Source organism: Ictidomys tridecemlineatus, chromosome 13, assembly GCF_052094955.1.
Source record: "Ictidomys tridecemlineatus isolate mIctTri1 chromosome 13, mIctTri1.hap1, whole genome shotgun sequence".
Classification (NCBI taxonomy): domain Eukaryota; kingdom Metazoa; phylum Chordata; class Mammalia; order Rodentia; family Sciuridae; genus Ictidomys; species Ictidomys tridecemlineatus.
This window is the reverse complement of record NC_135489.1, coordinates 82,511,696-82,533,968: the sequence shown is the minus strand read 5'-3', so window position 1 is coordinate 82,533,968 and position 22,273 is coordinate 82,511,696.

Below are 22,273 nucleotides of genomic sequence, written 5' to 3'. Positions count from 1 at the left end.
TCTTCATGGGTTTCTAAATAGATAAAGATCAATGCCTTCCAAATTATCTATAGAATCAAAGCTACATCCAGGTGTGGAGTGGGTATTTATTATTAGTTCTACTCTGCGGAAAGAAAGGCTCTTTTCGCCGTCTCACCCACCCTTTATATCTGTTATACAGTAATTCCCTTCGACCTTCTAAAAATGTTAGAAAATGAACCAAATATGAAAACTCATGTTGCATTCTGAAGTGCCTGACCACAATTGATAGACCAAGATAATGCCAGACTCTAATTTCAGTGTTTAGTAGGATAAAGGTTATTGGCTAATGGCCTTGGAGAGAGGAGGAAAAAAATATGTTGAATGCAATACAAGCCCCCATATTTTGTGTTAAAATCTTTGTAAGTTCCAGCCATACAATGCAATCACAGGATATTCTTTCTTCCTTTATGTCTTTTTGAGTCACTTAAAATATGCCCCACTTATGTATACTACTCATGGATATACTTTTTTTTCTTCTCCATTGAACTTTTTTTCCCCAAAGTGTTAAAAAAAAAGGTTTAATTTAATCCCATTCAAGTAACTGGGTCATTGGCAATTTGATGCTGAAATTTTGATAATTTTCTTGTGGAATTCAGAACGTATTGAGTGCCCACCAAGGACTGCCCGAGTGAGTCATCCAAACCACTCTGGTGAGCCACTGTGCGCAGTGAGTCACCAGGATTGTAGTCGCCACTTAGGACCTGTCAGTCTTTTCCTGAGTGTATGTTCCAGTCTTTGCCTCAACACTCAGTCGCACTGAAATTCCCAAGCCACGCAGTGCCTTTTTCTCTCCACATCTGGTTGGCCACTTGATCCTTGCCAATCCATCCACAGAGTGATGGCTCACATATTCCTTCAGCATGCTCATGATGGATGGAGCTCTTTCTACTGCTGGAAGGTGCCATATCACTCCCGTTCCAGGGCCTTTGCTTCTCTAGCCTGAAACCATCACCACCCGCACACCTCTGCAAGATCTCTTATCATCCAGGTCTGTCTGTCTTGCTCTTAAACAGGGATCGGCACATTGTGAATGATCACTAAGGTGTTGAAATGAATGAGCCCATTTGCAAATAAAATATCCAGGCGCATGGCAATTCATGGGGCCCTCAGCATACACTGCTTTTAAATGTGAAGTCTCAAACAGCCTGTGATTCGGCAAAGACCACTTTGATCCGTCTCTCCCTGGTACCTGCCACTGTGCCCCACACGTGGTAAGTGCTCCATCATCAGGTCGGTGAGAGTTGGGTTAACACAGGGAAATTGTTTAAAACGGAAGGAGACTCACATGCATGGAGCACCCGCATGGGAACTGGCACCTGCCTTCTCATCTCATCCCCTGAGAGCTCCCTGAGGCAGACAGTGGCTACCCCAGGTTACAGATGAAGACACCTGCGTCTGGATCCCATAGATTCATGGGGCAAATCTGGGACCCAAACCCACATTCTCAGCAGGGCATGATCATGCTGCTCACTGTGCACTAGGAATGCTGTCCTGAGGGAGATTTTTAAGGAGGCAGAGGATATAAATAGAGCCACAAGCCCAGGGCATTGTCATTGGAACTCCACTCCCATAATGAGCCCACAGGGATGAGCTGAATGCACAGTGCTTGTGCAGCTACCCCTGCCCATCACACCATACAAGTGTCCACAGAGGACTCTGGGGATAACACATGTGTCATCTCACAGTGGCATTGATGGAAGCTCTTTGGAGTGGGAGGGAGGCTGCCCATCTGTAGCTGTGGTCCCCCAAAGCAAGAGCCCTGGGACGAGGAGGGGCTCATCAGCTAGCTGCAGGCAGAATCACAACGGGGGTGCAAACGCTCCTCCAGATGCTCCTCATCTGTGGCACTTATCCTCTGTGAAGTCAGGAGCCCCCAGGAGACCTGATAAAAGCAGAACAGTCCCCTGTGCACTTAAGCCACACAATATCAATTTCAGGCATCCATGAACCCAGGGCGAGAACTCTGGCTTCAGAAAATTCCCAGAACTATGAGCAGTCAAGATTTTTAAATGAAGGGATCCAAGGTTGATTTTATTTCCTTCTTTTTAAGAAATGTAACTGTCTTCCATAACTGATAGACATGTTTGGAGGAGGAATCTCTTATAAGCCCTCATCATAACATAGCTGCAGTGTTTCTTGTCTACTGTTCTGATATTCATTCCACTGTGCACACACAACTTGAAGTTCGTCTGCTTCACTTAATACATCAGAGCATCTCACAGCACAATCCTGATGCCATTTCACCGTCGGTACTTGATTGGAAGTGTTCTGCATGATGCTTCTGCAATACTCTGAAGCAAAGACATAACAATACAGGGAAGAGACTCAGTGGTCTCTGCTTTGCTTAAAATTATTCTAGATCCTATTAAATTTTGGGAGGCACGTTCCCTTCCATCTACAGGTCCCCTGCACGATGGCTCTGAGCCTCGCCATCTCTAAAGCTGCACATGAGTGTATTGAGCTCTAATGTGATTGTGACCTCAGACTATAAAACAAACAGAACTTCCCCAGTGATTACCGCTCACTCCTCCTCCATTTCCGTCCAGACGCAGCTCGTCCATTCTGCACTAGGCAGCTCATCGCCCCTCTGTCAAGCGTTCTTTGTAAATGTGATGGGATGTTTTATGCCATGTGGCTGTGATCCTCGCCTAGAGACGAGGGTGTGACAGTCTTGGGGGATGTCCTGGGCAAGAACATCAGGCCCGTGGACTCAAACAGGGGCCGTACCCTCCTGGCGTGGCCAAGCAGACCTCCCTCCCTCCCTCCCTCCCTGAAGCTGCATCCCCTGCGCCCTCTTCCTCGGCCCTCCAAACATTTCTGAGAAATAGCCACGTCTCAGTGCGGTCCCTCCCTGACAAGCATCCTTGATGTCCAGCCGTGGCATTGTGAGACCATTCTCTGGAAAGGTCCCAGAGATGTTCTGAGGACCAAATCCATCAGATGCTCTGACCCGGTAACCAATGCCCCAGCATTGCCTAGTTGGGGCAGCATTGCCCTGGGGGGTCTCCGGAGCCTCCTCATCCTGCTTAACAGAAACTTCATACTGGTCACCAGCAGCTCCCCGTCTCCCCACCCCACACCACATGTTCACCCAGTGTATTTGAGTGTGTGAGATACGTCACGTAAGTGGACATAGAAGACTGTTTCCTGTCTCTGGCTCATTTCACTTACTAGAATGTTCCGGTCTGTCCATGTTGTTGCATATCGCAGTTCCTTCTTTTTCAAGACTTAGTCGCATTCCACTGATGCACACACCACATTTTTTTTGTATCCATTCATCTGCCATTTCCACATCTCGTCTGATGTCCATGCTACAGTGAACATTATCTTCCCATTACATCTTCGTAAGACCTCTTTAAAACCTTGGTATCAGTTCTTTTGGACAAATACCCAGAGGTAGAGTGGGATATTGAATCATATGATAGAAAAGTTGGATTTTTTTTTGAAAAGCAAATATATATATATATATACATATATATATACATATATATGATAAGCCTTTGGCTAGGCTAAGAAAAAAAGAAGATTTAGTAGCAAAAAATACCCTAATTAATAAATGGGCAAATGAATTAAACAGATACTTCTCAAAAGAAGAAATACAAATGGCCAAGAAATACATGAAAAACTGTTCCCTACCATGAGCAATTAAGGAAACGCAAATATAAACTACACTGAGATATCATCTCGCTCCAGTCAGAATGGCAGTAATCAAGAACACATATGGTAATAAATGTTAGTGAGGATGTGGATAAAAAGTAACACTTTTACACTGTTGGTGGGATTGTAAACTAGTATGTACTGTGGCAATCAGTATGGAGGTTCCTCAAAAGGCTAGGCATAGAGCCACCACATGACCACTATAGCACTCCTCAGTATTTATCCTAAAGAATTCAAGCCATCTTGCTAGAGTGAGACATGTTTATAGCAGCTTCATTCATAATAGTCAAATAAAATCAAAACATAATTTTCATAAATGAAAAAGGAGATGCTGTGACCAAACCACAGAGATAAAAAGAATTGTAAGATAATTATATGCTAACAAACTGAACAACTTTAAATGCATAAGTTTCTAGAAACCGATACCCTCCCCAGAGTGAATGAGGAAGAAGTATAAAGTCTAAACAAATCAATAAGGAACATGCAAATTGAACCATTGATCAAAAATCTCCCAGCCAAGAACTTCTAAGGCCAGATGATTGGTCTACGAAACAGTTAAAGAAGAATTACACCCATCCTTCTCAAACTCTTCCAAAAAACTGGAAGAGAGAGAACACTTCCAAATGCATCGTATGAAGGTAGCGTTACCCTGCTATCAAAGCCAGACGAAGATGCTACCAGAAAAGAAAGCTACAGATCACCTGTCTGCTGCAGCCTCCCCGCCTTTGTGTCATGGAGACATGGTGCTTTCCAAAAGCGGGAAGTGTCTGGCAGAATTGACAAAAGGCTTCAACAGAGACAGCTTTCCGATCGTGTGGCAGAACCTGGAAGTTCAGAAAACAGGTTCTTCAAATGCACAACGTTCATATACCAGTGTTATGATTTATCAGTGATGTGGCCCTCGTCAGGCAGGTCACCTTGACATTCTGTGCCACGCTTTCCTCATTGAGAAGACGAAGGTCGGCCCCAGTTTCTCCTTCATGTGATTGTTGGATTCAAAGAGAAAAATTATGAAACATTTGTAGCACAGTGGCCAACACTAGTAAGTACCAGTACCTGATGCCAGCTGTAACATGTGGCCCTCAGACACACAAAGGCATCTGGGAAATTTGAACGCCCATGGCAAGCACTGGGTTTTTTCTTTCCCCAAAATCAAAAAGAAAGGGTGGTATTCTTAGTTCCAGATCACATGACCACCCCTTGTTAGTGTATAGCGAGGAGTGGAGCCACCGAAAACTGGCTTTTTGGAGGTTGGCTAGACTCATTTATGGTGAGGGTCTCAATTTTTAAGACTCACACAGAGAAATTAGTAGATTTTGTGGATTTACTAAAGAACCAAATTGCTTAGCTAAGAAAGTATAAAAAGTTTGAACCATTCCCCGTTTTCAGTCAGACATTCCAGGACTTCTGGACTTTTCCCGACCCTCTTTTCCACCATTCCAATGTAGTGTGTGTGATGTGATCTGTTTTGAAGATGTCACGTCACTGAGCTACAATCATACGGACACTCTGCTGAGAAGTTATGAAGTCATTCTCTGCCATGAGAAACTCAAGAATCGGGGCTGCTCTGGACAGCGTTTGGGAGACTTCCTTGAGCTTTGATGGTGAGGATCTGGAGCTAAAGGACTCCAAGCTGGGCAGCGCCTCAGACATGCTGAGTCGGCTAGCTTCTCCGAGTGCTAATGCTTATAATTTGAAGAAAAATACACTTTAATTTCTTGCATGAATTAATTAATGCCTATGATAGCACTTTCTGGTGTCTGATCAAAAATTGGAGTTGCTCAGATCCATTAATTTATTTTAAATGGAACAGCCTGAGAAGGCTGAGTCATGTACTGCTGGGTGGGGTGAGAAGCAGAGGCCATGGACCTCTCCCCAGGCCTCTAGAATCCTGAAGCTATTTGCTACACCACATCTCTCTGGCGTGGTCAGGGGGACTACCAAGGCGATGTCACCTCAGTATAAATGGAACCACCAGCCACCTAAAAGCTCATGGAAAAAAGAGGCTGGTATTCTCTTCCATGCTACCTCGCATTAATCCGCCCAGCACTTCTGTCTGTGACATCATGAAGAGAGCAGTGTCAAGTGTGTCATGTCCATTGCTGTGTCCCTCGCCAGAGCCTGGACAGGGCACTAGGTAACTGCTCTGACTATTACCAAGTAAGTAGTTGACAAACTGTACGTGGATTCCCATTAGGAGTGTTGGGCACAGGGCGTGGACGGGGCAGGTTGTCATTTAGTCAGCAATTGGTGGCATAGAAACCAGAGAAAGGGCAGCCACCAGGCAGAGGCAAATTCCAGGGTGAGGGGGACCTGGGATCCAGACCCGTCCAGTTGGCGGCCTTATCATCTAGAGCATCGTGGGAACACCCACCTTCTCTCTCCATAGAGTGTACCAAGGGACAGTGTTGAGGGAGACAATTTCTGAGACTGTTCACTGGGGAACAGGTGGCTCTGTGCTGCCTTGGGGCCTGTTGATGTGACAACACTGGCTCTGTCATCCACTTCGTCCTAAAGAAGATGGTCTTCAAGGACCGAAAACCATGACAGGAAGAAGGAGTCCACCCAGTGATTCCTGAGCGCGGCTGATGGAGGTTCGTGTTGCCCAGACTGCTTCCACGTGGACCTTGGATCATAACTGCTACAGGCCTTCAGATACACTGAGGAGATCAACAGAAGAAGAAGAAGAAAAGATGTCAACTGGCCTCCTGGTTTTTGATGAGGCTATGGAGCAAGTGGAGATTTTAGGACTCAGATAAGCTGCTCTGCAAAACTCAGCTTCTTAAGGAGAATTAATCTCCAGTGTCTTCTCTTACCATTTTCCATAGCTGGTTACAGGATGCTGTGATAATGGGTGGGCTCTGGCAGAGGCTGGGAGACACGGAACCCTGCGTGTTCTCCTATACGGCCCCTCCCTGAGGCAGCTTCCCACCAGCTGTGACACACTTGCAGACACCATCTCAGCCTGTCCCTAAGAGAAGCCCACACAGTGCCACTACGCCTTCCCTGCACACCGCAGGCACTGCGTGGTGACCTGTTCAGCCACACTCTTCTGCGTGGCAGCAGACTCCTGTGTTCTGGGTTCTGTGGCCCCAGGGCAGTTGTGACACTTGTTCAAGACACAACTTTCTTGAAATCTTGACACACTGTCCTCAAGGACACGGACAGCAGGAGGAAGGCCTGAGGCCCCTGCACTCAGGCGCTCACTTCCATGAGGCTTCAGGCCTTTGGAGTCTCAGGACCCGATCTCCCACCTCCAAGCAAGACAGAGCGGGCATTTTCCAGAGGCCACTCAACAGTTTCCTTTTGCCCAGGAGAGTCGCCGTTCCACCCAGGAAGCCCCTTGTGTTATCACATAAGGCTATAATTTTCCTATTCTTTTATTTTATGCAGACTCCGGGTACCAGTCCTTGATCAGTGAACAGCTGGGTGAATGACCTGGGTGTCCAGGACGGGAGCTCTGGGTGGGGTTCGTTCCAGGTCCCCAGGGCGGAGAATTACAGGTGATTGGTGAATGATGTCAGGGGGAGGGAAAGGGAGGGAAGAAAGTGTCCAGTTCCTCTCAGGCCTGGCTTTCCTATCTTCAAAGGGAGAATAAGGGTGGCATTTCCCTTTGACAATTGCATCTGATCACTGAAATAAGGTGCTTACCGCGGTGCTGGGCTCCAGTGAATACCCAGGGTGTTGGGGGAGAGTGAGGCTGCAGAGCGGGAGGAGGGGACGTGGCCACAGTTTCCTGAGCCCTCTGCCAGTCCCGCGCCAGACAGATGAGCCAGCAGAGCTGCACTAGGTGATGCTTTGCTCTTGTTCTTTGGTTTGGTTCGTCTGCTCCCTCCGTTCACGCTGTAGACCTCCCTGAGCACAAGCTCACGGGACCACACGTCTCCCTCCCGGATCTGCCGTATTGACCGTGGCCCTCGGTGCTCTACCTTACTGACCCTGGGTCCCCCAAGAGTTCTTCCTGTTGCCTCTTCCTCGCTGAGGAGCACGGCTGAGCCCTGGGCCCGGCCGGCAGCCTGCACAGCCCCCAGTGTCTTCATCTACGTGTCCACACGCGCCCGAGAGACCCTTCACTGAGTCAGTACTGACATTTCTCATTTCGTTAGATTCTTATGAACACACCAAGGCAGGGGGCCTGCAGCGGCCCACCCCTGGCTCCTGCGAGAGAGAGCGCCATCACGGCACAGCCCCCCTCCACCCCGGGGAGCAGGATCCAGAGCCCTGGCCCCCGTACGTGGAGCTCATTCAGAGGGCACCCTTGGCAGCCAAAAGCAGAGGAAGATGGAAACCCTGGGCCAGCTGGGCTTTTCTAAAGTCCCAAGTGAAAGTTTAACACTGGATTTCGGAATCCCCCTCATCAGGTAAGCCCAGTGACAGAGCCACGGGGCAGTGCAACTGCAGTGCTCACAGAGCCACCAGTGGTGGTGACTGCTGTCTGTTGCAGTGGGACTCTTCATTACAAATGACGGTGTGGGGGCTGGGCTGGGGCTCAGGGGCAGAGCGCTTGCCTAGCATGCCTGAGGCCCTGGTTCCATCCTCAGCACCACACATAAATACACAAATGAAATAAAGGCTCACTGTCCATCTACAACCACAAAAATTTTAAATGGCTATGTGTGAAGCTCTAATAAACATGCAGTATCAAGGCATTTTCTCTGGTGGGGAGGTTCAATGATCCTTTGACCCTCTCTTTGACACACGGGACATCTCTGCCCATCCCAGGACTCCAGGAAACTCCAGGATCAGGTGCAAGGAGGATCCTGACTGCCCGAACCCAACCCGGGCATCCTGTGATGGCGAGACTGAACCAGGCTCCATGGCGACCCTTAGTGGCACCTATGAGTCTAGCTTGGGGATGAGGCCTTGACCAGGAAGCCACTGAGAGAAAGGAAGCCCAGCGGGGGCCACCGACGCCCCTTGTGCCCACCCACCACCCAGGGTGGCACAGCCCCACCCTTGACCAAAGATTCTGGGGGCCCTAGACAGGCACTGCATCTGCACCAGTGGGCTTTCTGAGCCACTTCTCACCCACCCACCCGTGCCCACATCAAGGATGCCTTCTGATGAAGCTGCTGGGGTGGTGGCTAACGCTGGGCAGGATGTCCACTAGACTGAGGTCAATCAATAGAGGAAATATCGGGCTCTTTATTTTGAAAGGATTATTATTACCCCTCAAAAATAAAAAGGAAGATTTTTATTTGTTTTTAAAAATGGTTTTGCAAGAATGACAAAAATAATAAGCCTTGCTCCAGACAAATTCTCAGAACGTTATTACGCTTCCCCTCTCAATTATCGTTATTTCATGCGTGTTACAGATGGAGCCACTGCATCAGCCGGAGACCAATTTCAATCCCAAGGTTGATTACACAGTTCACACTCCCTGGCTTGGGGATGATCCAGCTCTTTAGCACCCTGAATCACACAGCTGTGGGCTTGCACACCAACAAGGATCTGGCCGGATTCACTAGTGGAAGGTCCTGATGAACACTTGCTTGCGTTTAACCTTTGTAGCAACAATAGCCTCCAGGTTGCCATGGTAATGAGAAATGCAACTGACGAGCCGCCTGCTCCCGAGGGCTCTGGAGGGCTGTGCTCCTCAGCTGCCTCCACCTGGTCCACCCAGAGCTGCAATGCCACCCTTTTCCCACCAAGTTTCAAGTTGTAGGTGACATTTGCAAGAGGTCATTCTGCCCTACCATCACGAGCACAGCAGCTGGAGTGTAGCCTGGGAGAAAGAGGGGACAATTTGTCCCTTTGGCCATTTGATGACTTAGGAATTAAAAGAGACCCCGGATGTCATCTCATGTTACTTCCAGTCATAGGACATCCCTGAAAGGCACGTGGCTGTCACCTGAAGCCATCTGGGAAGGGAGACTAGGAGGTACCTTTCCTGGTGCTGTTTCCCTGGAGCCAGACACTAGCTGTGAGAGCTCACTCCCTGCCAGGTGCCAGTCGTGACCAGAGTAAGCCCCCTGCACGTCACAGAGACAGGGCCAGGGGCCAGGTACAGAATCCCTAGGTAGACATCTCCGAATACTCCTCTGCTTAGCTCCTCAGCCCCTCCCAAATGCCTCTCCTGTGACTCTGCTCCCTTCTGTCCCTTCCAGTGTGGCCTTCGGAACTTTCCTCCTGCTTCACCTTTGCAGAGACCTGCACCCTCCCCAGCTGACCCAAGGTGTGTGGATACACTTGCCCTCCTTTCTTCTTCCTTTCTCTTGTCCTTCCTGCCCCTCTCCTCTTCTCTCCCCTTTCACTGGTATGTGGCCACCCTGTCTGGGCACTGGGGACATGGACTGAGCCACCCTCATAGGCCTGCCTTCTGCTGGGCAGAGAAAGAAAATGCAGCTACAGATGAAGCCCACAGCCCAGCTGGGGGCGCACAGCAGAGAGGTCGCCTGTCTTTCTTTGGGGTGAGCTGCTTCCCTCTCCTCTCCCATCCTCAGAGCCTCAATATTCAAAGCTCAGAGGTGAGGTCGGCCTTCTTGGGGTCCCTGGGAAGACCTTTTCCATCACCCCCGTGCCTCTGCTCCTCCTCGGCAGCTCATGGCCTCTGATTGCACTGTCCTCTCCCGAGCCCCCAGAGCTCTTCCCCACACTCATGAGATTCTAGGACTCGGTCCTGGGTGGGTTTCCTACCCACACTGTCTCCTCTCAGCCTCTGAGTGGGAGTGGTTTCTGCATCTGACCTAGGGACCTCCATTAACACTGTTTAGTCACCTGAGCAGCTGGCTCGCAAGTGCATACTCTGAGCTTTGCTGGTATCCCAGCCATCAGACCCACTGTGGCATTTCCTCCCACATCATGACCCTCTGTGCCCCACCTCCAGCTTTTCCCCTCTCATGGAACCAGCATAGCCTTACTGAGGTTATACACACCCACCCACACATGCACACCCACACCCATGCGCCTTTTGCCACTTCTACACCCTCCTGGGGTCCCTGCGTTCTGGAGCAAACAGTGGTCACCATTCTCTTCTAAATCCTCAAGCCTCTCCCTCTTCTCCTAGCAACCTGAACTCCTTACAGCACAGCCCATCTCTCTTCTCCCCTCTGGCTCTAAAGTGTGTAGTAGGCATAATGGGGCCACCCAGAGGTGGCTTTGCCTCAGTCCCCAGAATCTGCAACTGTGTTCTTAAGAGCCAAGAGGCCCTCCAGACGAACACGTTGAGGACTCTGAGATGAAGGGACAACCTGGACTGTGCAGGGGGACTCTGCAGGCTCTCAGAGGTCCTGCAAGAGGGAAATGAGGGTCAGAGACCCCTAAAGAGACGTGAGAATGGAAGCAGAGGTCAGATAGAGATGGCCGAGAGCCATGGCATATGGCAGCCCAAGAGGCTAGGGAGGCTCTTTCCCACCCCATAAAAAGAGAGACCTTGGTTTAGCCCCAGAAGGACAGCGTCAGAGTCCTGACCTCTAGAGCTGTAGTAAACCAGAGTTGCTCTCAGCCACTGGGCTGCAGTTATGTGTAACAGAGGCCACAGAAGATGCATCCAAAGTGCCAGCACCTTAGGGAACACAGTAAGTATGCAGCGGCCCTGGCACCGGCACCTTTGGGGTCCCCACCCTGGTGCCATTGCGTGTCTCTGCTTGTGATTGCTACCCCCCCACCACCACCGCGTTCTCAACCCTGCATGAACCAGCCACCTGGTTGACCGGGTCCTCTGTATCCCCCAGGCCTCTGTCTCTCTAGAGATATCTGTGGCTACATTTCTGTGACTGCTTCCAGGACCATGAGGGTGCCTCTTAGGGCCAGGTCTGGCCTCCGGCCATGCGGGCAGCTCTCTGTCACCTCATTTGTGAATGGTGACCCAAAGGCTGGTCAGCTATTACTGACCCTCTGTCACCTCCACCACCCAAGACAAAAGCTTCAGAAGGCGTGGTCTCTGGCACATTTTCTCTTCGTGGGTGAAGAGAGGGGGCACCGTTTCCGTTCACAAGGTCAAGGTGAACACTCTGGAGACAAGGCGGCAGAATTTGGGGAAGTGGTGTATTTAGTCTGCGAAGGAAAAATGAGTTTGATGATCGGGCCTGATGTGACCTTCCACAGGACTTGAGGGGATTCAATGACTGGAAAATGCTGCAGAATTGCAGGAGGCAGACCTAGTTTGCTACTTTGGGAAATTCATTTTTTAAAACGTTGGAGAAACACTTTAAGTTCCTTGTTAGTTTGACCTTGTGGTTATATGTATATTCTCCAACATTTTCTAGGTTGTTTTTGGATGTTTTCTCATGCACAAGATTTTTTTATTATTATTCTTTTTGTTAGAGAATAGAATTTTGCCTTTTAAAAGTGTTGTATGGCCCAGGCCTGCAAGTAACACTGCAGGGTTTGTAAAGCTTTGTCAGACCATCCCTGAGTAGACTACAGAAATAAGCAGAGCCCACCCCGTTAGAACTTCTGCCTTGGCATGTGAAAGGCGTCAGAGACACTCAGAAGGCATGAATGGGAAGAGGACACCCAGGTGGGGACGCATGTGGCTCCTCAGTGCCACTCCTCTCCTCTTGCTGCTCAGGGACAAGGTGCACATTTCCATGGGTTTGTGATCCTGCCCTCTCTGGTGGCAGGTGAAGTCATTTTGGGTCTCCCATCTTCCAGGGAGTCCAGCCACTATTCTCGGGTCATTTGTTAACATGACCGTTCACTGGACCCACCCACTGTCACCTTCTTTACCAAGTCCTGGGGGTTGGGCTGCCATCGATTTTGCTGCCAGAGGCCACAGACCCCTGCCAGGGTGTTTCCTGGGGGTCACTGCCTTGTCTTCTTGGCCAGTCCCTTAGGAAAAGCCCAGAACCTTCACTCGGGGTCATGAGCTCACTGTGGCTCTGTGCCAGGCCCAGGGTTCCTCTGTGATCATATTCACACAGTAGTCCACAAACTATACCCTGAAAGGCAGTGGGGACACAAACCCTGCAAAACACTCCCCTACACACACACACACACCATTGAAGGTCACCCGAAAGACAGAAGCCGACACGAGAGAAGTAACTAAAAAGAAGCCCTGGGTTGGGTTCCTGCCGAACACCCCATGTGTCTTTTGCAGTTAGAACTGCCCTGCCTTGCTCAGACAGGATTGATCATGGGTTCTCTCTCCACGATGACAGTGGCCGCCCCAGCCACTCCCCTTAGAGTGCTGAGGAGAAGGTAGCCAGTCCGCTGAGCTACCCAAATGGCAGTGGATGTTCTCTCACTACAGTAAGGACACTAAGGCTGAGAAAGTTAAGAAGCATGCCCTGCATGGAGTGGCCAGCAATTCTGAGTGGGACTCATGCCTGCTTCTTCACTGGGGCATGGAGAACCATGGACAAGGACCCCCTTCCAGCCACAGCTACTGCAGATGGACCCAGGTTTAGGAAGCCCCTAGCCTGTAGTGGTGGAGCACACTGGGCTGGGAGGGGCCACCACACATCACCCTGGCTGTGGCAAAGAGGGATGGAGTGGACGGAGGCTCATTCAGACATCAGGAGCTGACCTGAGGTCTCCAGTACAGTCTGGAAGACATCTGGGAAGCTACAGGCTGCACACAGCCTTGGCATGATGATGAGGAAGCACAGGTTTCTGGGAGAGTTGCCCTCACTTTGGAAGCAGCCATGGCCCAGTGACCATGGCCTGTTGGGAGGGCATGTCCATCACCCTGTCTGGCTTTATCCTGACATCTCCTCTTCCTGGCAAGGGCTGATAAGAATCCTCTGCATTTACAGAAAAGAGTCCAAAAGCTTGGGCTGCCACTCACTTATCCATGCAGTTGCAGGAAGTCCTCTGCTGAGCCGGGGTGGCTCTGGGGGGTTCCGCTTTCCAGTCCCTTGACCCTCCTACTGCACTATGCTTTTGGGGAGTGACAGGCACAACAAAGCCTTCAGCAAACATTTATTGAGCAACTTCTGTATGCCACACACAAGACATGGTCCTAAGGAGCAAAAACAGACCAAGTCCCTGCCTCCTGGCTCTTAGGAGGAAGAGGGTTGGGACCAGGAAGAAGTCACCCTGAGTTCCAGTCCTGTCTCTTTTATTAATTGGGATTGGATGAGCAGGTGGAGACCCTGCATCTTGAAGCTTCGGGTTCCCCATTTTCAAAATGAGGGGAAATGAGACTCTTCCTGCCTTCTGTTTGAGGCTCCATGGCCCTGAGTGGGTTCCTTCCTGCAGCTTCTGATCTTCCCAAAGGCGTCTGGCCTCACTGCCCAGGACAGGAAGTTCTTGGGCTCCCTGTTCCTTAGCGCAGGGATCTGGTGTGTTTTCTTTTAAATCTTTGACTTGGAAGTGCCGCTGCCTGGAGAGAAGGGAGCCGGCTGGAGCCCCGAGGTGTGGACTGGAAGACGAATGTGAACAACTGGGGCTGATGTAGACTCCTGAATGTCCCATTAGCTTCTGTCATGTCACATTCCCCTTGTTAATGCATGAAGCCTGCCACAGATGGGGGTGTTTAAACACCTTCATTACTTGGCATCACGATAATAATATTGGTTATAGTTTGTATTGATTTTTTTTCCTCAGTGGGAAACATACTCTTAATCTAAAAATATGAATTATACGTAGTGGCTCATGGAAAAGTATTTTCTTTGCATGCAGAAAATCAATCTTGGCTATTGCTTATTTTTCTTTTCTTTCTAGCAAGGTTAATATTCAGAGCGTGATCTGGTGGACTTTATTTCACAAGGTGAGAGGCTTCTCAGAAGTGCAGTACAAGGCTCATTAGTCTAGTGCAGAAGAAATTGTTCAAAGCAATTTAAAGGGGCATCAATAATAGCCCGGTGTTCTGTGTACGTAAGCTGAGGCCCCACCTTTGAGCCAGGTTAACAGGACTTTCCAGTAACTAAACTCGGAGGACCACAGGTTCAAGTTGGACCTGCTAGAGCCAGTACACACAGCACCATGGAAAGACCAGGGCATGGGAATCCTCAGGCCCGGGATCAAGTCCACACAGTCCCATTGGAGAGCTGTGCTACCTTGGCTCGACCTCCTTTCCACTTCTGAGATGAGTCGATGTGTAAGATGCTGTGATCCTCACAAGTATTTAAAGAATCAAAATATCCAAATCCTTGCACTCAAAATCTAACCTAGAGTCCTCCCTCCACGCCCCGACCCCACACTCAATTTGAAAACCCAGCACCAGCCGGTGTGAGAAGCCCATTAGTGACCGTGAGTGAGGCCCTTTCTTCTGAGCCCCACAGGGGCCTATCCACTTCTCCCGGTGTCCTTCATCTGTTCATTACTGTTATGGTTTAGATGAGGTGTCCCCCCAAAACTCATGTAGAAGACAATGCAAGAAGGTTTGGAGGAGAAATGGTTGGATTACACCCTTAACCATGAACTGATCCCTGATGGGATTGACTGAGTGGTAACTGGGGGCAGGTGGGGTGTGGCTAGAGGAAGCAGTTCATGGGCCACAGCTGTGGGGTATACATTTTGTGTCTGGTGAGCGGAGTCTCACGCTCTGCTTCCTGATGATGTGAGCTGCCTCCCCCGCGCCACACTCTTCCACCATGTTGGTACTGCCTCCCCTGAAGCCCCTAGGAATGGAGCCTGTTGTCTATGGATGAAGACCACCCTGTGAGCCCCCAAATAAACTTCTCTTCCCCTCTGACTGTTCTGGTCACATCTTTTAGTCACAGCAGCAAACATGCTGACTAAGACAGTTGCTCTCTGTGTCCTCTGCTGTCCCTGCAGCCCAGGAGGTGACACAGATGCTCTCTTGGTCTCTTCTGCAGCCTGGTACCTGGAGGACTGCATGTGCTCACCCCTCCCATGTGCCCTGGATGGTGCCAACATGAGACAAGCCATGGTCTCATTCCACCTGCTCCCAAGCCTTCAGTGGCTCCCCATTGCCTCTGGAGTATTAACCAGTGTCTAACTGGGACATGGTCGCCGGCCTCCTCTCCCCCTGCCCCTCTCCTCCTCCCTGCCTGCTGCATGGCAGCCTGGCCCCTGCACACACCACACTGTCCTCTGCAGACTGCCCCCTATGCCCAGCATGCTTTCCCCTGTGCCAGGCACCCAAGCCGGGCCACTCCACCCTGGGATTTGCACAGCCGCCGCATCCTCTGATCCACCTGGCTGTGCCCCAGGTGAGGCCAGACCCTCCTGCTACTTGTGCTCTTCACAGTGGCCACAGCTGCTTCCATGTCCACTGCTGTCTGGTTGGCACCCGTCTCCCCCACAGTGGTGAAGGAATCTTGCATTTTTCCAGTGTTCTGTCTGCAGGAAGGTGGACCCTAGGCCCTCCCTGTGCATATGAGTCACTCCATAAGTATATGGCCAATGTGTCACTTATTTTCAGTTCTCTGATGAACATAAGCTGTGGAGAGTTTGCTTGTGGTCCCCACAACCCAGCAAGAGGACACCAAGAGCCAAGCATCTCCTGCGTGAGGCCCGCACCAGCCAGGGGCTCCCCAGGTCACACTTGTGCGTGCAAGAAAAATCAGCTGCCGTGTGCTTGACCTCAGGTCTGTGTCACAGCTGACCCAGCTGTTGAGAGGCGAGGTGCAGACGTGTGCACATGTGGGAAACATGTAAATAAGCATGTCAGAGGTCGTGGGGCTACCACATGTGACGAGATCTCTCAGAGGCTGCTGGCAAGGAGTCATATTTCTAGTTAACTTTTTCTTTGCTTTTAAAGAGCCACGGACCTCATCTCTGCAGATCCTTTGACTCCAGCTGTTGTAATTTGCCCAGTGCTGTTTCCTCGCCTCTCCCTCACCTGGCGTAGCAGGCACTCCAGAAACCACTGTTAAACAGGAGCAGGAGGCCCCTGGGAGAAATCCTCTACTGAAGAGTTTTGTAGTCTTTCCCACTGAATAGCAAGTCTAGGGGTGGTGGCTTCCTGTGCTCATCCTGCAGGGACTCTGCCCTGCCCCCCACGAGGCAACCCACAGTGCCTGCAGGGCTGCCTGGCATCCACTAGCAGAGCCCAGGACCCTGATTAACACCCACAGGACACAGGAAAATCCTCCACAAAGCATGGTCCAGTCCCAAATCCCAGGGTGAGATGCCCTGCTTCAGAGATTCCCAAAGGGACTCTAGCCAAACTTGAGAAGGCAGCCAGCCCCTCCTGAGCTAATCCCATGTGGTTGGTGGTTTAAGCCTGAGGCAGTCTCCCTGGGCACCTTCCCCATGCTGAGGCCAGCCCCTGGCGTTTGCTCTCGGGGACTCTCTTTGTAAACTTGCTTCAGATAGTGAATGGCGACACTCCCAAGTAGGCATTCTGTGCTTTGCTTTGGACACCTTCATGCCCTTTCTGGAGCAGAACAAAGGCTGTCAGTCAGATCCTGGGTCAGTGGGACTTACTGGGACCCATAAAGTGTCATCTCCCTGGAAGAACTGTGTGCACATAAATACCTACCAAACCGTGATGTCCTGAATAATGTATTCCGTGTGTAATTTCAGAAACCTGGCAATAAAAATGAAAGCAGGAAACCCTCCTTGGCTTTAGCTTGCACCACTGGAAGACCTTCTAGAGGTTTCCAAGGTCTACTGTGAATGTGTGATTTAGACCACAGCTCCTCACTAGTGACACTTAATCCATAGAGATAAATCATCAGGTGCCATTGGTGGAGCTCTGGGTGGATAAACAAGCCTCAAATAATTATGCTGAAAACTCCATCAGAGCCTCGATCAGAAAACCACCGTCATTTTTTTGTCAATGTAAGAGCCTGAGGTAGAATGATGAAGCTGTTTGTGGGTTGTGGACTTCGGACCAAATTAAATCAATGTCAGAGCAATATAACAAACTTTCCCTTGACTGTCCTTGAGGATGCTGGGTGCTGTTGTCCTCTCACAAAAAGGCTGGGTTCATATAGATTTGATCCTGATATTGGCTTCCAAGAGGACTCTGTGCTATATGATGACCAAAAGCCAATCCTCTTTTATTACTTGTGTGACCTTGGGCAAGTTGCTTGACCCCTCTGAGCCTGGGTTCCTTCTTCTGTTAGATAAGGTAATAATAGAACCTACCTCATAGTAATATAATTAATGTTAATTGATATCTATACCACTTAATATACACATTAATGAAATGCAAGTCAGTTAGAAAAAAATAGCTCTTTCCCATGAAACCCAGAGCTGCTCACACAACATCCTCCCATCTATAATAATTTGGTCAAAGGGAAAAATTAATGTGGAATTCAGCTTTAGTCCTTTCTTCCCCACAATCCGTGTTTTAAAGCACTTTCTCCATTTCACAATTGTCCTCCCCAGAATGGCAGGGTGTAAACATGTCTTGCACATCTTCTGTGGGTTTGAGATTGCACCAGAAACTCCAGGCACAGTGACATTGAAAGACAGCACAGCAATCTAAATTGCAAATATTCACAGAGGGTTGAAAGCCTAGAATAACTATTAGGAATGTTAATCATCTCCAATGGAGAAATTATTAGAGGGGACACATTCATCATACTTGTGCTCCGTGAAGCTTTGAGCAGCTGAAGAGGCTTCCAAGGAAGGAGAGAAAGGAAACCCATGACAATGAGGAAGTGGGCAGGCATCCAAGAGGACTGACTGCAGCTGCCTGTGGCTGCCTGACCTTGGGAAGTCACTCACCTGACTTGAGCCCCAGTTTCTGCATCTTTAAAATCACAATAACAATAGGAACGCCTCAGTCCCCTGTACTGGAAGGAGTGGCCTCTGGCTCTAGAGAAAGAGGCTGCTCTGTTCTTAAGCTTCATCAGGGCCTCCAGCCAAGACCAGCAGCAGGCTCAGCCCAGGGCCCTCCCGCTCCTGGCATTGAGAGCGAGGAGTCCTGGAAGCATCTTGGTAGGAGGGGCTGAGGGAAGATGGAATCTGGAATTGCCTGGGCTGCTGTGGGGGAAGTCCTCAGAAGTGGAGCAGTGTGGCCAGTGAAGCTGGAGGGCAGCGGGGAGCAGGGCCACCCTGTGGCTGGTGTCTTCAGAATCCCCTCTGCAGCAGGGGCCGGCAGGGGCAAGGCTGTAGTGTCTTTGGCACAGGAGCCCTGCTGTCTCCCATTAGCCAGGCAGGGGTAGCTTGGACAGCGGCCAGGTTTATCTGGGTTCCCGCATGATCATGAAGTGGACTTGTGTGTGCCCTGATCCGTCGTGGTCACAGAGGGCCCACATCTGTCTGGCGCCGAGTTGTTAGAAGTTGTTCATGTTAGACGGGAGAGTGCCAACCCCTGACTCATGCGGTGCCAGGTGGGCTCCTGAATGTCCATGGCTACTATTTTCTTTCTCGTCCCGTGTCTCTAGTAAGTGGGGGGTACTCTCGGTCCTGTGTGCCCCTTCTCCAGCAGAGCTCAAGTATGACACACAGTATATGTAATTATAGCTCTGTAAAATGTGATGTTTGGTGCTAAATGTGATGGAAACAATACAGGGTGCTACAGTTAGAATGCCAGCGTGGACGGATGTGTGTCCTGGAGCAGCAGTGTTGGAGCGGAGGTCTCCAGGACTGGCAGGAATCAGACACATGTTCCAGGAGAAGGCAACAGGCCATGGGGACAGGAGCTGCGGGCAGGCTGGGGGACAGTGCCACACACAGAGAAGCAGGCACATCCAGGGCCTGGAGTAGGAATGAGCTGGGAAGTGAGGGTGGCCTTTCTGCAGCGTGGGGTCCCCAGGAGAGAGATGGCCGATGGAGCACAAGAGGAAACGCTCTCTGTCTGGGCCCAACATGGTCCAGAGCCTGGCTCCCAGCTTAGACGTCCTCTCAAATAAATAATCATTGGATGATTTTTTTTTTAAATTCCTGGATCTCAGTGAGGATATAGAGGGCTTGTTGGGGGTGTGGAGGGAAGGGAGGTGAGAAAGGTGAACAGAGCTTCATCACCAGACACAGTGGCTGGAGGGTGTGGGGTCACTGAGCTGCAGTCGTTGGAAGGGCTCCTGTGGTCCAGTTCGTCCTTTATATGTGGGACAATCATCCCTGATGGCGAGAGTGACTTGCCCACATCTAAATAGTCAGTTGCAGAGCTGCAGGACAGGATAGGCCCAGAGTCCAGAAGACCCCTCCGTCTAAGTGCCCCACGCTCTCTGCAAATGTCATGGCGGGGGGTGGTCTCTGCAAATATGACCAGGCACAGTGAGAAGACCCCATAAGGGGACCATTCAGACCCCTTGCCTGTGCTCATCAGTCAGGCTAGAGGATTACTCAGGCCAGCTTGTGCTAGGTCATCCTTGTGCCCAGTGTCGCCTGTGGGTTTTTTTTAATTTTTTTTTTTTTTTAGTTTTAGTTGGACACAATATCTTTATTTTATTTTTATGTGGTGCTGAGGATCAAACCTAGTGCCCCATGCATGCTAGGCGAGCACTATACCACTGAGCCAAAACCCCAGCCCCTCACCTGCATCTTAAACCAGACTTTGTTGCTGAATCTGTTCAAGAGCATGCATCATTCATGCCCCTGGGATTTCAACTTCCTTATCTGCAAAGTGGGACAGGGGAGTACCGGAGGTGGATGAGCCCAAGCACCCCATCAGCTACCGAGCTGTCTCCCACCTCTCTGAGCTGCTCCCAAGCTACTGACCTGGGGACTCAGACAAAAGACTTCAAGGGCCATAAAGAAAACCTTGGCCAATATCATTCCAGATGTCTATGTTTTTCTCCTGAATTGCCTGTCGCCTTAGACCAGTGATAGATGTGAGAGATCTGGCTCTGTTATGGGAAACTTTTATGTTGAAAGGTTTGGGAATTTTTTTTCTCCGTTACTTTACAGATTTATAAAGTCAATACTTTAGATGTTTGATGAAAAGTTTGTGTTTTCCTGAGTTCAACAGAACAAAAGAGTTTTCAAATGATCAGTGACACCTTGAGTTAGAACTGCTTCTAAGATTGTTCTTTGGAATCCCTTACTTCATGGGGAACAGTAAAATCAGAATGTTAGCTTAATAGTCTGCCAGGAGCACACAGGAAGATGCAGGGTGTTTATGCATGAACAACCAATGATGTGCACCTGGTAATTTCATTCAAAGATGTAAAAGAAAAGATATTGTAAGGGACATTTCTGTTATTTTATCAAATGCTATTCACCAAAAAATAAAATTTTAACCTATATTCTTGACCTTCAGGGACTTATTTTAAGATCATATGGCTTTTCCTAAACAGCTGAATTATTTAGTGAGACTGAATTGTCAAAGACTTTAAAATAAATCGCACCAAAATACCAGCCCTCTGCAGCTCTACAGCTGTTCAGGCCTCAATCTGCATATTTCATCTCAGCAGATTGAAGCTTCAACTGAAAAATAGCTCAGAAAATACTATCACCTTCTATGCCAAATGCAAAATGGAATTCATCCAAAGCTGAGGATTTGATATAGTGGGTGACCTATTCCCACACTCAGCATGGCTGATGGAGTCCAGTCATGTGGACATGGCTTCCTCCTCTCTAGGCCACACCTCTGCAAAGGCAGTCGAGAGCCACATCCACAGAGGCACCAAGGTCCTGGGGAGATAGCACAGGAGCAAGTATGGAGCCCTGTGCCTGCAAGGGTGACCAGCATTAGTAGTATGTTTTCAATGCATATAGAATGTTCTGGAAAGATTCAATTTACACAATCAAAATGTCTGGCTCCTGGGGAAATTTGACAGGTTTCTAGCAAATCACTTTTTCCCAATGGTGAAAACAGAACTAAGAGTTCAAGACGGTCACATTGAGCGCTCAAGGGACTTTCTGAAGGGACCCATGGCACCCACCATAGAGACCCATGCTGGTAGCATGGTAACCACGGCAATGCTGGTGACAAAGGTGGTCTTGTAAGGAAGAGGATGGAAAAGACACTAACAGTGATGATGTAACTGCCACCAGAGAGCTGAAAAGGGTGACAATGGTGATAATGGTGACAATGGCAATGACAAGGAGGAAGACGACCACAGCAGCCTGACAGTTGCAGTCAAGGCTCATGTTTGTCAAGCCCTTGCCGCACACCTAGTGGCATGCGGAACACTTAGGCACTGCCCCTGCGTTGTCACATGGAATTTTCGACACCAGCCGTGATTCCCCATTTTAAAGATGATTAAATTGAGACTAGGTGATAGGAACTTGCCCTAGTCAGGACCTCGTAAATCCCTCTGTGCAGTAGAATCACCTGGAAGGTTATTTTTTATTCATGACCCCCGTGGCGAAGCAACTTGCCCAGCTGGGGTGGGGCAGAGCCAGATCCACAGCTGGCCATTGAGCATCAGGGTCCCTCCCACCCACTGACTGTGCAGGCTCTGGGAGGCCCAGGGAAGTGCCAAGGTCTCCACAGCTTTTTAACCAAGGGAAGCTGGAGACTGAAGGAGAGTGTGTCCCCGAGAGCAGGGATCTTCTGTTGGGCAGTGTGCTGGAACCAGGGAGAATCTGTCCACCCAAATTAACTTCAGTTTCATTCATACTATTCTAAGTTGAGACAATGCCTGTGGTTATTTTTGCCTGAAAGTCTAGATTTCCAACCAGATATCAGCTGCTTTTTAAGTGTCTAGAATCATTAGAAGCCCAACACCCTAAAGCTGGAGGTAGGAGTAATTGGGGAGGGGGCATTTCCATCTTCCCGATCAGTGCCCCACGACTTTCCTCTAGGGGGAAAAGCAGCTCAGCGAAGCCTCCTAGGGTGCACCAAGACACCTCTGTTCCCAGTGCAGGGAGGAAATAAAAGCGCTGCCAAGTGTATTCC